The sequence below is a fragment of the Sphaerodactylus townsendi genome, linkage group LG03 (genome assembly GCF_021028975.2).
Source record: "Sphaerodactylus townsendi isolate TG3544 linkage group LG03, MPM_Stown_v2.3, whole genome shotgun sequence".
Taxonomy (NCBI): domain Eukaryota; kingdom Metazoa; phylum Chordata; class Lepidosauria; order Squamata; family Sphaerodactylidae; genus Sphaerodactylus; species Sphaerodactylus townsendi.
Window position 1 is genome coordinate 121,637,307 of NC_059427.1, and position 13,708 is coordinate 121,651,014.

The 13,708-nt window shown below is 42.8% G+C and overlaps 2 non-coding genes across 2 annotated transcripts; both read right to left on the reverse strand.

Moving 5' to 3' along the window:
• Positions 1-10,446: 10,446 nt before the first annotated feature.
• TRNAR-CCU lies at positions 10,447-10,519 on the reverse strand. The gene has a single exon. It is a non-coding gene; the product is annotated as a tRNA-Arg (tRNA).
• A 706-nt stretch (positions 10,520-11,225) lies between these two features.
• TRNAR-UCG lies at positions 11,226-11,298 on the reverse strand. Its single transcript has one exon. It is a non-coding gene; the product is annotated as a tRNA-Arg (tRNA).
• Between the last annotated feature and the right edge of the window lie 2,410 nt (positions 11,299-13,708).

Consider the following 13,708-nt stretch of genomic DNA (forward strand, 5'->3'; position numbering starts at 1 on the left):
TGCCACACTCCCACATGGGCGAACACCAAGTGCGTTGCGCCCCCCCCTGCCCCACCTCCCACTTGAAGCTACGCCTCTGGCTGGGTTACCTGAATGCAAACTAGATGTGAAAGTTAAATTGCATTTTTGTTCATCGAAAGGAAATGCATGGACATCCAGGTTGCAAGTTGAGGTGAGTCGATATATTTGGTGTACAAAAACAGAACCATCGTATGACAATTCAACATAGGGGCTGGATGTGAATTTGTCTTCATCAGCCCTAAAGACATGGGATTATAATCAGGCAGGGGTTGTATTTTGCACATATTAGGCAATCTAGGACTTTGGCATCTATGTGAGCATTCTCCATATCTATACAATCATCGGCTGATTCCGCATAACCAAAATAAGATGTCCTGGGGAACCTGTCTCCTCATTTTTTGTCTGGAGAGGACAAAAACGAAGCGTCTGAGGAGAGAGCAGTTTCCCCCCCCCAGCCCAAACTGCAAGCTCTCACTTTCATTTTCTTCAGTTAGCCATTTTGTGAGACTTGGATCCTCCATGCCGCCTGCCATTTGATGAAGTTGCCTTAGGACATTTTCTCTGTAGGCATCTTGGCTGGGCATCTTTTCAGTGAATAAAGTACAGGAATTGACTCTTCTTTTCCTGCTGATTCCAGCAATATATAGTCTTCAATTTTTTTCAAAAAAACCTGAATCTCCCACCCTTCAGCTTCAGTAACAAAAGTGTACTTTATTCGGATACTGAAATGAAACATCACTTAAATGTCTAACCATATTGTACACATTAACAATGACAAAATAAGAATTTGAGTGGTAAAATAAATTTGAGATTCACCTTGAACTGAAATTTCACTTCAATTTGAATTTTTTTTTAACACCAACTACTTGGATGCAGGGAATTGCCATGAAAATGTTTGTATTGAAATTCAGTACTTGAATCTGAGCTGTGAATTTACTCAGGTTTTATCCCCACTTGAAATTTGCACGCAGATCCAAACCTGTTTGTTGTGAAACCGTGTCCTCTTCATCAGAGTTTCTCCCTCCCCACTGCAGCGAGCACACAGCAGACACACCCCGGTTGCAGAACTCTTAGCAATCCCCACTACCAGGCGAGCTTGCTTCGCCATTCTCCCCTGATTGGCTGGCATGCCTTGATGGGGTGGGACCTTTTCCCACTGTGGAAACGTACATTGTAGGGGCGTGATAAAAAAACCAGCATGTAAAAGTTTAATGTTTAACTGTTTAACTGTATAAACAGTTAATCATTACCTGTGTAAACCATTAACAATTCAAAGTTACTCGTTTGACTATTTAACATTTGCATACCCTTCACAAAAGCGGAAATGAAACCAAGGAAAGGCTGCGCACGCATCTCAGCGCTGATTGGTTGCCCGAATTACATGTCACACTCCAGGGTGGGAAACGAGTCAGGGTTTCAACTCTCATCCCTCCCCTCGGATCAGCTCTGAACCGTGTTAATGGGGTCTATGCCACTTGCAACTAGGTCCTGCCGAAACGCGGATTAACTGGGAGAACGAGCGCCAGAAACGGAATCTGCCACCCAAGCAATGGGGAGGTCGTCCCTCAAACCTGGTTAGTTTGTGTTCTGAAACCTGGCTAAGACGCTAGTGGGGATTCGACCTCAGATTGATTCCTATTTTGTAGAAGAAGAACTGAAGAGGAGATAGCAATTTGAGTAGATCCTTTCCAATTTATCCTTAGCTCAGCTGACATTTAAACTGAGGTCCAAGTTCAGCATGCAATCTGTTGCCTGCAAAACATGTGGCCACCAACCAGAATACAGACCACCAGTCATGTACTATGATGACCTGCCAAGTACTTCATATTTCCCACCCCAGGGTTACCAGTCCTATGAAGGCAATAAAAAGAAGGTGAGCCAAGAAATGGCCTGAGGGACTGCCGTTGTCTTCATGGAGAGCAAAATATTCAGTCCTACTCTGTCCTAGTTCTTTGATATCTGATTTCTTCTACTAAGGGGCACCCCATACTTCTATGATACATCTTACAAATCTGAATATGTGTGCTTTTGTGTCAGTAGTATCAATGGGGCAGAATACTGATTTTTCTTGTAAAAAGGTTTGGAATAGAAGAGAAAGAAAATTCAAGCTACCTTTTAAGGTTGATATTTGGATTGCATTTCAGGCAAGTTAGCTCTAATGTTTTTTAACTAACCACCACATACTGGTAGATCAATTTTTCTTTTTCCAAGCATATGTCAGGTGCTCCAAAAAAAAGGTCAACCCTTGGAGCAAAATTCACAGGAACTTCCAATTTATCTCCTGTATTTATACTAATCTCATGACCCAGCATTCTTAAACCTCTGCCTATGATTTTAGGGTTTTCAGTGTCTGGACATGAGAATGGTAATTTGAACTTACTTTATATGGTTGCAGTAGGGAAAGCAATCACATGAACAGAGTCTGAAAATAATGAGAAAATGGAAAGAAAGCCACCTTACCGTTCATCTATGTAGACGTCAGGCATCCAGAAAAGGTTTACAGGAAGGCTGATGCTGGTAATATTACAGAAATCTGAGGGATTCCAGGAAACAAACTCATTGTTCCAGATCTAGTGGAGGTGAAAATTAGGTAAATCAATTAGCTTGAGTTTAGTTTGAGTTCTCTTGGAGGATGGATCTGATTGTCATAAAAAGAGGAAGAAAAAAGCATGCCTTACCAGATTGAGCCAAAAATAGAATGTGACCACTTGCAATTTTTCATTCTGGAAGGATGAATGAAAATATGAATATATCTTGTCAGAGAGAGAGAGAGAGAGAGAGAGAGAGAGAGAGAGAGAGAGAGAGAGAGAGATATTGCACTAAATAGGGACAAAGTAGATGAAATTATTCAAAAACTATTTACCCTCCCTTGGGTGGAAAAGTGGCACTGCTAGACTTTGAGAGCTGCAAGTGTGGCTGATGAACAAGTAAATGAGCGTTCTGCATCCTGACAGCTTACATATCTAATAGAGTTCCCACCACTAGCAACTATTTTGCCCTTTTGTTGTTCTCTAATATTTAAGCTAGTTCCATTATAAACAAGAGAGTGACATGTTTCTCTTACTACAGAAAGGATGGAAACCAGGGTGAACTCCAGACCAACTTCCAAAGGTTCTTTCCAGTTCCTCTTGGGTATGGTGTATGAGAAAAGTTCCTTATTAGCAGACAGGTTCAGATGCTTAGCCACATCATAATATCTACAGATCTCCTCTGGTGTGATTTCTGAGTGAAAGGAGAACAATAGCAAGATTCAGTACCGTTTCATAAAAAGCAAAATCACATACCTCATTCTTCTTCACCTGCTTAGCTGTTCACAATCATATTGAAAGCTAGTGGAAAATTGCTGGTCTTCACTCCTCGGTGAATCTATGATCATTCTTGATTTGGTTGCTGTGTGGAAGGATAAGAAGTTGCTTCAACCTGTCTTACCTGACACAGAAAAGATTAGAAAAATAATTGCAGCAGCTCTCCACATTCTTCTGCTATTTTACAGATTTAGGAGAAGATATAAAGTAGGATGCCAAACTGTTGGGCTGCCCCAACTGATTGAGGCAAGTTTTCACATTAAACTGAATTCCCACTCAGCTGTGCGATAATGGTTTTCATATCTGTGATTGTTTCTTTCACTTCTAAGCATTCAACCTAGCTACTGGCTCTGGAATGCCTCCATTTTTGCCTGCTGGTTTGTCTTTCTCAGAAATGTTTCCTCTTGTGCTTGATTTCAGAGCTGCTATATACTTTAATATGCATAACATACTTTGCTTTCCAGACAGTAACCACTCCATTTAATTGACTTTGCAAATCCTCTTTGATAGATATTGTGATTGATTGTGGGTACTGCACTCTTTGCAAATATGATGGGTTTGGCTTGGTAAATGGAACACTGGAATATGGCTATATTATTTATTTATTTGTATCCCGCCCTATTCCCTCAGGGCTCAGGGTTGGTCACAATATAAAATCAGTTACACAATCACTAAAATCAGTACCATAAAAACAAATCTAATATTACCCCATGTATCCATTTTTTTGTTCGAAAAAAGGGGGTATCACACATTACTCAATAAAAAGTGATAGGTGCCTTGCCTCCCCTAAGGTTCTCACCATTGGTAGTGGAGGATGGGCTTTAGGATAGTTGGCACAGGACAGCAGTACTGCTTCAGTGGGACAAGGGGACAGGAGGCTGCTGACAGTTATAATTTTTCTGAGTGAAATGGCTGTTATATGTATTAGCAAAGAGGTGATGTTTGTAGACTTTTTAAATTAAAGACGTTTTTGTTAGCATGCTTTTGGAAGACAACAAAGGGGCAGTGGTCAGGATCCTAGGGGGTAGGACACCTGTCACTTTTTATTGACTGATGTGTAGTACCAACTTCTTCTTATGCAATTCATTACCTAACCCCCAATATCCTGGGGATTTTTGTTTGGTGGTGGTCAGAATTCCCAGTTGAGGAGCTCTACTAGCACCCCATCATACTGTGTCAAGAGATGGGCATCCTTGTATGAACGTAAGAACATAAGAACTAGCCTGCTGGATCAGACCAGAGTCCATCTAGTCCAGCACTCTGCTACTCGCAGTGGCCCACCAGGTGCCTTTGGGAGCTCACGTGCAGGATGTGAAAGCAGTGGCCTTCTGCTGCTGCTGCTCCTGAGCACCTGGTCTGCTAAGGCATTTGCAATCTGAGATCAAGGAGGATCAAGATTGGTAGCCATAGATCGACTTCTCCTCCATAAATCTGTCCAAGCCCTTTTTAAAGCTATCCAGGTTAGTGGCCATCACCACCTCCTGTGGCCGCATATTCCAAACACCAATCACACGTGTGAAGAAGTGTTTCCTTTTATTAGTCCTAATTCTTCCCCCCAGCATTTTCAATGAATGCCCCCTGGTTCTAGTATTGTGAGAAAGAGAGAAAAATTTATCTCTGTCAACATTTTCTACCCCATGCATAATTTTATAGACTTCAATCATATCCCCTCTCAGATGCCTCCTCTCCAAACTAAAGAGTCCCAAACGCTGCAGCCTCTCCTCATAAGGAAGGTGCTCCAATCCTTCAATCATCCTCATTGCCCTTCTCTGCACTTTTTCTATCTCTTCGATATCCTTTTTGAGATGTGGCGACCAGAACTGAACACAGTACTCCAAGTGCGGTCACCCAAATCCCTTTCCTGGTCTGTGACTGATAGCACTGACCCTTGTAGCGTGTATGTGAAGTTTGGATTTTTTGCCCCTGTAGTCGACCCACGCGGTCAGCGTAAGAACGAGACGAGACGCGGAGATAACATCTGGTGGAGATCGCCAGCAGCGGGAGACCGGAGGTCCGTGTTCCTAGCGAATCTCCCGTCTGCCGGTTCCTGGCACCTTTTATTGTTACTCTATCGGGGGCGTGTAGGAGGGAGGACCGGGGGGAGTTCCGGGAGAACGGGAGGCGGGAGGTCGGGAGATCATCATGTGATGTATGATCTCATCTGGCTACGTGCGGAGAGGAGCGTACGCGTCTGAGCCTAATCCTCACCTGGGGGCGAGACCATTGTCCCTGCGCCCGGTGATTGAGCCAGACAGTTCATGACCCGTGACTCATGGGGGGATGAGGAGTGGGGGTGCGATGCGACCGGCAAGGCCGCGGGTCCGTTGGCGTCCCAACGTTCTACCACGGCGCTGCTGGGTCGGCAGTGCACTACTACAGCCCCTATGTGCATAACTTTGCATTTTGCTACATTGAACTGCATTTGCCATTTCTTAGCCCAATCACCTAATTTATTAAGGTCCGCTTGGAGCTCTTCGCAATCCTTTGTGGTTCTCACCACCCTACACAATTTGGTATCATCTGCAAACTTGGCCACTACGCTACCCACCCCTACTTCCAGGTCATTTATGAATAAGTTAAAGAGCACTGGTCCCAATACGGATCCTTGGGGGACACCACTCCCTACATCTCTCCATTGTGAGAACTTCCCATTTATACCCACCCTTTGTTTCCTGTTCCTCAACCAGTTTTTAATCCATAGGAGGACTTCCCCTCTTATTCCTTCATTGCTGAGTTTTCTCAACAGTCTCTGGTAAGGAACTTTGTCAAAAGCCTTTTGGAAATCCAAGTAGACAATGTCCACTGGTTCCCCCTTATCCACATGCCTGTTTACACCCTCAAAGAACTCTAGTAAGTTTGTAAGACAGGACTTGCCTCTGCAAAAGCCATGCTGACTCTTCCTCAGCAGGTCTTGCTTTTCTACATGTTTAATAATTTTATCTTTAATGATAGATTCTACTAATTTACCAGGAACAGATGTCAAACTGACTGGTCTGTAATTTCCTGGGTCCCCCCTAGACCCTTTCTTAAAGATTGGGGTGACATTGGCCATTTTCCAGTCTTCAGGGATGGAGGCAGCTTTGAGGGATAAGTTGCATATTAAAGTGAGAACATCAGCAATTTCATGCTTGAGCTCTTTAAGAACTCTTGGATGAATGCAATCTGGGCCAGGGGATTTGGTAGCATTTAGTTTATCAATGGCTGCCAGAACTTCTTCCTTGTCTACCACTATCTTTGCTAGTTCCTCGGATTCACCTACTAAGAAGCTTGGTTCAGGTGTGGGAATTTTCCTCATCTCCTCTTGGGTGAAGACAGATGCAAAGAATTCATTCAGCTTCTCTGCAATCTCCCTGTCATCTTTTAGCACACCTTTTGTTCCTTCATCATCTAACGGGCCTACCGCTTCCCTAGCTGGCTTCCTGCTTTTGATGTACTTGAAGAACTGTTTGTTGCTGGTCTTGATGTTCGCAGCCATGCGTTCCTCATAATCCTTTTTTGCCTCCCTTACAGCTAACTTGCTTCTCTTTTGCCACCATTTGTGTTCTCTCTGGTATTCTTCATCAGTTTAGTTGGACTTCCATTTTCTAAAAGACATCTTTTTTCCCTAATAATTTCCTCAACCTCCCTTGTTAACCATGGTGGCTTTCTTTTGGACTGGGCGCTGCCTTTCCTAACCTGTGGAACACATTCCAGCTGAGCTTTTAAGACTGTGTTTTTAAATAACCTCCAAGCATCTTGGATAGTTTTGACTCTCTTGATTTTCCCTTTCAGCTTCCTGCACACTATCCCCCTCATCTTTGAGAAGTTTCCCTTTCTGAAGGCAAATGTAACTACATTAGTAGTTGTCACTTGTTCGCATGCAGAGATACCGAATCTGACAGCATTGTGGTCGCTGTTCCCTATTGGCTCAACAACACTGACTTCCTGCACCAGGTCCTGGGTACCACATAGAATTAGATCTAGGATCACCTCTCCCCTGGTTGGTTCTACAACCATCTGCTCTAAGCCACAGTTATTTAGCATATCCAGGGATGTACTCTCCTTACTATGACCTGAACATGCATTTTTCCAGTTTATATGGGGATAGTTAAAATCGCCCATTACCACTACATTTTTGCTTTTGTTGGCCTCTCTAATTTCTTTTTCCATCTCAGAATCCTCTTGTGCACTTTGGTCAGGGGGACGATAATATATTCCTAATGTTAAACTATGCTTCACCCCTGGTATTGATATCCACAGTGCTTCTGTAGAGGAATCAGCTACCCTTGCATTGTCTATTTTATGTGACACTATGCTCTCTTTGATGTAGAGGGCCACCCCACCCCCAATACGCCCTGTCCTATCCTTCCTGTAGAGCCTGTAACCTGGGATAACAGCATCCCACTGGTTCTCCTCATTCCACCATGTCTCTGTGATGCCCACTATATCAATGTCCTCCTTCAAAACTCTGTACTCCAGCTCCCCCATTTTAGGTCGAATGCTTCTACTATTAGCATAAAGACACTTGTATACTCTGTCTCTGTCCCTAACCTGGGATTTATGTGTTTTGCCCTCTAGCCTTTTGTAGACACTATCACTTATCACATTGCTATGCTCCTCGCGATTACACCTAGCATTGGATTTGTGTTTGGTCAAACCATAAAACTTGAAACAACATCCTGGTAGATGAATAAGTGTCACAGAGTTCTGACATCCAAGGCCAGTGAGTGTCTTATATGTAAGAAACTTCCTTTCCTGACATGTCCCCTGGAAAGTGTTGTGCTCTGCTAATAACAACTTACTTGCGTCCTTGGCCAAAGAAGCATTCAGCTGTCCTCAACTAGGGCCAGGTTCTTTTCAAGCTGGCCCTGGCCTGGCGGAATGCTTTCTCAAATGAGACCAGGGCTGTGCAGAACCTATCCCGGTTCTGCAGTGCCTGCAAGATGAAGCTTTTCAACCACACCTATAGTTGAGTGCAGCAATGGGAGTGATAATATCTTGCTGACCTCCCTTCTCCCTTTCCCTCCTCTTTTCTTATAAATTGGGGAGGGGGTGTCATCCCACCCTTAGACATGTTTTAGTGCCATAGGCTAATAATTTTATAGATTCTGAAATTGATATTTGAGACAAGGGAATTAAATCACTTTGGCTGGTTAGAATAACTGGCAGGAAGATTCTCTGGAGAGAGGGAATGAGTATTAGTCCTAGTTAATCTTTAAAAGATAGCCATGCAATTTAAGCCCCAAGCTAGATGTTAAACCTACATTTTAATATAGGAGACATCCTGATACTAGCATTCCTTTGGTCAGATTATTAGTTGAGATCCAACCTCTATCTAGAATTGCTAACTGATAAATTAAATATCTTTCCCACTACTACTACTTTTTCTTTCTTTCTTTCTTTCTTTCTTTCTTTCTTTCTTTCTTTCTTTCTTTCTTTCTTTCTTTCTTTCTTTCTTTCTTTCTTTCTTTCTTTCTTTCTTTCTTTCTTTCTTTCTTTCTTTCTTTCTTTCTTTCTTTCTTATTAAGATCACAGACCTCCTTTCAACAGCATTTTTCAGCTGCCAGTCAGCACTGTTTGAGAGTCTCTGTATGACTTAGCATGAGTGAGCTCTTATTGTGGCTTTTCAGGTGCATTTATGTGGATCTGCTGGCAAGAAGAAGGCTTCATGCCAGAGGAGCTCCAACTCTCTGGTCAGTCATCAGGATTTTGTGAGGTTACAGGATTATGGTCATGGGAGTGACTTTCTCCCATCATTCCTTCCTAATAGAGATTTCTTCTGTCTGGCAAACTGATAATTCAACCATACCCTGATAAAGACTAGTGTTTTGTTCTTTCTTATAACTACTTTTGTAACTACATATAGTGTTTTGTTCTTTCTTGTAACTACTTTTACTGGACTTGATTAAATCTTAACTGTTTGTTTGTTTGACTGGAATCACAATAAAAACCCCTTTATTACGGAAGAATGGTGAGGGAGAGTAATTTGGGAATGGCAATGTCTCATTCAAAACAACTGCATAAATGTGAATGTACTTCTTAACTGATCACATGCTTAAGGACTGCTTAACATGCGTATGAACTGCCATCTTTGGTTGCAAATGGCGGCTGCTGGCTGAAAGCATGTTTTAGAGTTCCAGGTTTTTATCTGAAAGAATTTAATGTATCCTTGGTTGCCATAAGAAATAAGTCATTACAGTCATTGTTGTTCTGCACACAACAAATAAGAAAAAGTATGATTTACTCTAAGCAAAAGAGTATTGTGAGCCTGAAATCTTGTTATAGTGGACGTGTCTAGATTGCTGAGAGTTGGCTAAAGCCCCTTATAGGATCTCTTCCTCTCTTTGGCTATCTAATGTGTATAGTGAATTGGCTGCTCTGCAGCCAAGACACCTCATAAAGTTTATGGGACTTGGGCAGATGGGATGTTAAGGGCACTGCCATTACCTTCCTATAGGAACTCATGTGAGAATTCTCTTTCTCTCTCTCATTTCCTCCATGCAAACAAGGGGGCTTTCCTCACTTGTTCCTGGGGCAAGGATAGCTAGGCAGGGAGAATTTACCTCAGAAAGTGGTCACTTAGACAAAATGACACTAACTGTGTACACTTATTTTTAAAATTATTTTACACTTGCTTATAGAGATTAGTACCTCCCACTTTGAGAAGCCATCATTCTATATATTATTTGGCAAGTTTGGGGTATGGACCAGCTGTATGTTCTATTGAATTGTGATGCACGATGAATCCTGAAAAAGCAACTGTGATTTGTCTGTGGGCTTACTGAAAACTGTTGGCTGCTACTGGTTATCTGGTACCATCTTGACTGTCCAAGAGGCTGGTTGACTCTTTGCTTTCACAGAATTACTTTGTGCCTGATCCATTTTTATGTGAGACAGGCATCAAAATATAAAAGCATGAGGTGTGGATTTTAAGTGTATTGGTTAGACATTGAAACATAATGTCAAAGCGTGAGGCATTTTTGTTAGCTTCTGAGAAACATCACATTGTAAATTGTGGTGCCGCAGTGAAACCGAGCACCCCAGCCCAATGAAGACAATGAAATGAAGGTGCACAGAACAAGTGAAATCAAAGAATATCAAAGAAAGCCACCGATTTTTTTTTTAACAAAATGTTTTTCCCCACCCCAGATGGGACTCGAACCCACAATCCCTGGCTTAGGAGGCCAGTGCCTTATCCATTAGGCCACTGGGGCTCTGTATAAGCACCGTTTATTTAATTTAGTCCATATGTTAAAATTGCTTGTCTCCTTTGTTCTTCGCTGAATTTTTGCATCTTTCCAGTTTGCAAGGAAAACGGAACATCTGAGCAAACGCTGCGCTCAGCTCTTTAATATGACAGTCGCGTAAAGCGAAACTGATCATTTTCTACAGGAACGATGGTTTTTGATCTCGTTGTAAAAGTAAACGGTCAGTTTTGGGCGAACACAACCTGTGAGCATTTATGAGGGTATTGTTCCAACTCAAAGCTGCCGCGTATCTGCGCTCTCTCTCTCTCCCTCTCTCCGTTTAAGTGTGCTCACAGCACATTGGTGATGCAAGTATGGACAAGCCTGTTTACCTGGAATACAATCTATACGGAAATGAAAAAATATTTCAATCTTTAAAACGCCACTATACTTTCCATTTGTTGTAATAAAGTCGGGTAACCCTCTGAATTAAATCTTGGTAGATTGAACAGACAGCTTCGGGCACGGCTGTCAGTCTTTTCTCCTTGCTTGTGAACAACTGCTCAGACTTGCGCACAAAACGTATGTAATCGGCACTTGGAGAGCGCAGAAACGTTATTCGGGGGCATCGACAATAAGCTCTTCTCTTTTCTTTTTTTGCAAATTCCTTGTTGGATTTTCAGAAGATTTGGGGAGGAGACTTAGCGGGCTGAACAGCAGCACTAAAATATTTCGACCACGAAGGGACTCGAACCCTCAATCTTCTGATCCGAAGTCAGACGCCTTATCCATTAGGCCACGCGGTCACTCACAAAAGGAAAGCACTATTGGTAAGCAGAAAGTATAGACTAGAAGATTACAATCTCCTTTCCCTCGAGATTTAAAAGGTGAGTCGTGAAACCGGTGTTGTTGTGTCGTTTGCAGGTTTTCTCTGTTTAGATTTAAAGCTGATCCTCACCTTTTAAGGAAGTGTTTCCTTGTTCCTGTACCTCTTTCCGTTTACTCCGGCGCTTGCTGCAGCTCTTACTTATCTTTCATGTTTCTTTTAAAAGTTCTCTAACATCCACTAGGAAGAAAAATATGCTTTGTTGTTTTCTGTCTCGTCTCCTTTTAGAATCTCCCCGCTGGACATGTGGAATAATTCCCTACGGACATTTTCATGTTTTGTCTATGTGATGATAATGAAACTACCCGTATAGTGCTTGGATTTAATCGCCTCTGAACATGTGCAGAATGCAGCCTATTTACACCGGTGGGTTGGACCAAGGACGTCCAAATGGCAAACTGAGCCTTCTAGATAGTCTTATGTGATGTGTCTGTTCTCTTTTAACCATTTATATTACCGAGATCATGTTTTAAAAGAACTAAACGATTTAATAAGAGGTGGCGTTTGCTGAATGCTGTGGCTTTCTTTAAGTGGAGCAAGATGACAGAAGAAAACATAAAAGGTTTTATGGTAGGCAAACATGCTTTCCTGCATGGATAGTCAAAAATAATAACAATGGTTCGGCTATTACAGAGTTAAGGGACTACATGGTAACTGTCCCTCCAGGACATTTGGGGTGGCATAATGGAGAAAGTGGCTGCCTGTGAAACTGTTAATTGTTGTATTGTTGAAGGCAATATCCACCAGACCACGGCCACACAGACCAGAAAACCCACCAGAACCAATGTTAATTGTTGGTTTGAGTCTTATTTGAAGTGCAGTGTGCTTTTTTCCCCACGTGAAGATCAACATGCCCAGGTTTCCAGAATGCAGGAGCTGCCTCTATATCCAACTTGCGAACGGCCGCATCTCTTTTGAACGTTCATTCCTTTTACTGCATTTCAGTGAACGAAGATATGTCGACTGGTTAGGGATCTGATTGACTGTGGTTCCCACATTTCATCTGCTCTCGCTACATTTTTGCATGCAGAAAAAAATACCCAGAAAATGTTATATAGTGCAAATAGAATTAGAAGCCTCCAGTTCTTTCTATAGGTGTGACCTTAAGAATAGGAACATTCCCAGTGGCCTTTAGATGTTTTGGACGTCCTAAATTCCTAGCATCTGAGATGTTTAAAAAGTGGGGGGGGGGGGAGGAGTGGAGGGAAGAGGGTGAAACAAAACTAGTTGTTTCCAAAGAAATGTATAATTTGTTCCTCCACTGTTATTACTTATAGATTAAGCAACATGTCCCATATCCATTTTTGTAAAATGATGCAAGTAGAATCTAATAATCTTCCATGAAGGGTGCTACATGCCATAAATAAATATTAGTCTTTAAAATGCTACAAGAATTAGGAACCAGGTGGCCAAGTTTACAGATGACATCAAATTATTGAGGGTTGTCAGTGCTAAAAAGTTATTGAGGGTGGTTAAGGCTAAAATACTTCTAACCCAAACAGCCCAGACTAGCCTGATCTCATCAGATCTCAGAAACAGAGGCCGTTTCTGCACGGCCCATTAATGGCGCCCTGGGGACGGGATAAACGCCGTCCCCAGGGAGCCGTCCCCAGGGAGCCATTCGTTGCAGCAGTGCCGACCTGACTCCGCTCCCTCTCCCCCAGGGCGGCTGAAAAACAACCCTTTAAAGGGTTGTTTTTCCTTCCACAGCGTGTTCCCGGCGGCGCGGTGTGAACAGCACCGCCGGGAACGCGCTGTTTCCCTTCCCCGTTCCATTCACCATGTCCCCGTCGTCGGCCTGCTGGCCGACGACGGGGACACGGTGAGTGGAACGGGGAAGGGGGAAGAGGCGGCTCCGTGCGGAGCCGCCTGCCGTCTGCTGGCCTCTCTGGAGGCTGCCCGCATGCTTGCATGCGAACGGCCTCCACCTCCACGCCGGCGGAATTCTTGCTGGCGTGGAGGTGCCCTTACGGCCGTGCAGAAACGGCCTAAGCAAGATTAGGTACGGTTAGTATTTGGATGAGAGACCACAAAGGAGTACCAGAGTATGTATACAGAGGAAGGGAAATGGCAAATCATCTCTGAAAGTTTCTTGCCTTGAAAACTTTACAAGGTTGCTATAAATTGGCTGTGACTTTGACTGCACTTTAGACACATAATCCAAAAAGGGATTACTTGGTCTTATCTAGCATGGCCATGCTTATGTTTTTATCTTATATCATAATTATAAAAGCTTTTTTAAAAAAAGCTTGCAAAGAGCTCCAAGAATCTCTTCAAATTCAAACTGGAGGAATGGACATTAAAATGACAAATGAGTTTCAATGTCAGCA